A 4378-nucleotide genomic window follows, 5' to 3' on the forward strand; every position below is an offset into this window, starting at 1 on the left:
GGCAGGAGACACCACCACTTGCCCAAGGACAAACATCCTATAAGTCATGGAACCAGAATTCAAACCCCGCCTGCTCTTCTCTAAAGTCCTCATCAGGCTACCTAATTTGGCATCAGAAACCAGGCACAGAGCTCAGGCCTGTCACTTTTTAGTATGAGCTGGAGCTATCAGGGAAGGCTTCCTAGAGGAGGGGGTCTCATTGACAGAAGAAGTTGGGAGATGACACTGAAGAAATTTGCATGTGTGAGAAGCATTTGTATCTTTGTATATATCTGTATGTAAGCATATGTGTGAATGAGTAGGTGTGTGTGTATATGTACGTGTCTATGTCTGGTCTTGAATGTGAAAACCTCTCTGTGGACTCTCTCTCTCTCACACACACACACACACACACACACACAAACACACAGAGTTGTGCACACACGAGCATGCGCCCATTCCCCTGGGTTAATATTTTCCTGGCTGCGTCAGCACGGTGCCCATCAGCGGGCAACTCACTGCAGAAACGTGCCCTATCTGATCTGGAACAGGGGGCTGAGTGTGGGCAGAGAGCTTATCTCAGCAACCCCAGGCAAGCTACTCTCTCTCCACTGTCCTGCTCAGCCTGAAAAAGGAGGCACGCCCAGAGGGCCTGGCTACCGGGGTGTGATGTGACTACGCCTTCGCCCCAATCACACTGGTGCCTCCCCGAGTGGAGCGGTCTCCCTACCTCCTTCCAGGTGGGCAAGGTCGGCTGCTCCCTGAGATACCTTCCCTACCTGTCATCTCTGCCAAAATCTGGAGGCCTCTCCACACATATATATGTTCCATTGAGGACAAAGAGGGAATAGAGACCCCGAGGAAATGCTCACAGGTGCCCCTCTGCAGCAGGAAAGCAGCTCTGAAATGACCGTGCTAGCCTGCGGGAAGGTGGGATTTGACTTACAGCTTTCCAGGAACACAGTGATTGCCCAGGGGGCTGTTCAGAGGTCTGTGTGGGCAGGGACTTGGGCCCAGGCACCCACAGGCATTGAGCCCAGGAAGACTTGATGGAACACAGGGGCCCAAGGCGAGGTGGGGCCTTCCCAGTTCCCGGGCCTCTCCCAGTATCAATGGAGGTTCCTCTCACACCCAGGCTGGTCCCCTGCAGTACCAGCTGAGCCAGATTGGACTGAGCAGGTAGACACAGTCTCTTCTGCTCTCGTCTCTTCTGCTCTCGGTATAGCCGAAGGTCCAGCGTGAGTCAAGCCCAGGTGTCCTGGCTCGTAGCCTGGCCTGAGGTTGCCCTAATGCATCTCTGCATGGGAGAGACAAGGATGGGGCGTACAGCGAGGAGGGCCACCCCAGCAGTGTTGTTCCCCACGGTGCAGAATTAGCAGCAGTGACGGCAGAAGGGGTGGTTTAATATGACGGTGGTTGACATTGTAATTGGATGGAATTGCAGGAAGGAAATGAGGACATGTTGCTGAGTGAATTTAGAAGAGTCAGCAGAGGTTGGGGGAGAGACCCTCCCGAGACAGAGTACAACTTGTTCAGCTCCGGTGATGGTCTAGGTGCCTCCACTGCCCTGTCCCACACCAAGGAGGGTATCCAGAGAGCTCGTCTTGCCTTCTGGGCTTCCCATCTCGTCTGGCTGGGGGCACTAGCTCGGCCCTCATCTCCACCCCCGCAACCCTCCGTAACAGGGCCAGAGGCCTTCCTCTGCCTACAACTCTGAGCTCTCCTCTTGATGTCCCTCAGCCCAAAGACTGGGCATCTTTGGTCCGGTTTCCATGGCAGGAGAGACAAGGATGGAGGGCAGGAAGGCTTGACTGATTACAGAGTGAGTGGAGTTGGAAGAAGGGCTGCCTATGTCTGCCTAGGCTGACCCAGAGAGCCTGCCCTGTCTTGGGGACAATGCGCTATATTTCAGTTCCAAACAAGGATTCCCACCAGCTACGCGGATGTCAGAGGAGCTGAGATGGAGGCGGTGGACTGGACAGAGATGAGTTCCCAGCAGTCAGGCCAGCTCAGATGCCCAAGCCTAATGCCTGGAAGCAGGCTCCATACCCCTTTAAAGCATTTTTAAATGAAAATTTCTAACATGCACCAAAGTAGTGTATGAACCTCCACATAACCTTCACCCAATAAAATCATCAACCTTTTGGCACTCTGGTGTCACAGATGTTTTGGGGTTTTTTTCTTTTATGAAGTATTTTAAAACAAATTCCAGCCATTATGGCATTTCACTCCTGCATTCTTCAGTATTCAGCTCTAAAGTCTATGAACATTTACTTACATAATGACTATCCCATGCCTAACAAAATGAACAATTCCATGGAATTACCAAGTACTCACATTGTTTCCAAATATCTTAATTTTTTGGTTTGTTCCAGTCAGGATCCAAACACATTGCACTGGGTTAAATGTTATCTTAAACATGACCCGTTCCCCTTTCTGTTCTGTTCACATTCTGTTCCTGTCACTGTCACTGTTGAGTAAATGTGGTTCCATAGGAAGTCACAGTTCTGGGTTTGTGTTTGCTTCCTTGTGGTGTCATTTAACTTTTCCTCCATCCCCTGTATTTCTTAGAATATACAGGAAGTTAGCTCTAATCGTGTAATTTTATTTAGGATCAATTTGGGGGGTAGGGAGTCCTTTGTGGACAGTCCTGTGTGCTTCCTACTGTGCTTCATCCAGAGACACATAATGTCTAGATGCACCAAGCTTAGTGATGCTGACCATTCAGTGGGTTCAGAGGGTGGCAGCCTGATCCCACCACTGTCAAGTTCCCCATCAGCCATTCACCTTCTGGTTTCATCCTTTGATTTCTGCCTAAATCAATATCAAAAAATCCTTCTACAGTAAAACATTTTAAAGGAGAAGCTCTGAGCAGCAATTTCTTAACCCACAAGAAAACAAGAGTCAGGGCTTCCCTGGTGGCGCAGTGGTTAAGAATCCACCTGCCAATGCAGGGGACACGGGTTCGAGCCTTGGTCTGGGAAGATCCCACATGCCACGGAGCAAGTAAGCGCTCTAGAGCACGTGAGCCACAACTACTGAGCCCGTGTGCCACAACTACTGAAGCCCGCACACCTACAGCCCGTGCTCCACAGCAAGAGAAGCCACTGCAATGAGAAGCCTGCGCACTGCAACGAAGAGTAGCCCCCTCTCGCCACAACTGTAGAAAACCCGCGTGCAGCAACAAGACCCAACATAGCCAAAAATAAATAAAATAAATAAATTTATTTTTTAAAAAGGAGTCTAATAATGGTGGCATTATTAGTGTCAGGTACTGAGTTAATCAGAGCAAAGAGGGAGTCCAGATCAGGGATGCTTCATGAGAAGATGAAAGAGTGAGGTGGTAGCAGAAAGGAGCAGTGAAAACCCCAGGGACCTCCTGGCTGGGAGCCTGAGTGTGGGGCTGTTTTGGGGTTTGGCTGTTCAGGTATGGTTCCCCCTATCCAGGTAGTGAGCTGTGGTTCCTAACTCAGACTTTATAGCCAGCAGACCTGAGCTTGAATCCAGTTTGGCTTCTTAATTGGTGCTGGGTGCCTTTGAGCAAGATATTCAATTGGGTGTCTTCATCTGTATGATGGAAATACTAATCCTCACCTCGCAGTGTTTTGGGAGAATGAGTTGGTGGTGAGTGCCTGGTGGGGAGTAAGCACTCTGTGGTGGAGAGGATGCCTCTTTTTTTTTTTTCTTATTAATTATACATTTGATACATATTAGTGTATATATGTCAGTCCAATCTCCCAAGAGGATGCCTCTTCCAGGAAAGGAACCCTGCACCCCATCCCTTCTGCCCTGATTGTCTCTTGCCTGACTCCAGGGCCAAAGCTAGAAGGGCTGAGGGGCCTGGGGATGGGGTAGGTAAGGATACTGTGCTCATTCCACAGGCAGACAGCAAAACCAAAGCCCATGGACTTCCGCCCAGATCTCAAGACGCTGCAGCCAGCTGGGTGCATCTGGTCTCCAGCGCTTCCCATTACAGCTCCGCCGCTCAGCTCTTGGACTTGACTTCCCGGTTGCCGCCCCCCAACCCAGGGTCTGAGGGTGGGGCTTGCCCCAGGCACCTGACAATCGCCAGCTCAGTCAACAGGCAGTCAGGTCCAGGGGTGACAGGGCCTTGAGCAGGCAGCCTCCTGGGGATGCCCCGGCCTGCACAGGATGTTGTGCAGAGCAGGTGCACAATAAATATATGTTAAGAGAACTGAGCTCCTCCTGCCCCGAGTGGGAGAGAAATAGGTTGTCAGGGAGGGCAACTAGGCCTGTGGGTGGGGTGGGGTGAGGAGAAGTCTTGGGCATCCCCAGGAATTCATGACTCTGAGACCCTGAGCCCTGGGGCGAACAGCCGGGCAGGGCGTATAGCCGGGAGGTCCTCACTCTGGCTCTAGTTCCAGGCTGTTCCATTCCT

This window comes from Lipotes vexillifer, unplaced genomic scaffold (genome assembly GCF_000442215.2).
Source record: "Lipotes vexillifer unplaced genomic scaffold, Lipotes_vexillifer_v1.1 scaffold110, whole genome shotgun sequence".
In the NCBI taxonomy this organism is placed as follows: Eukaryota; Metazoa; Chordata; class Mammalia; order Artiodactyla; family Lipotidae; genus Lipotes; species Lipotes vexillifer.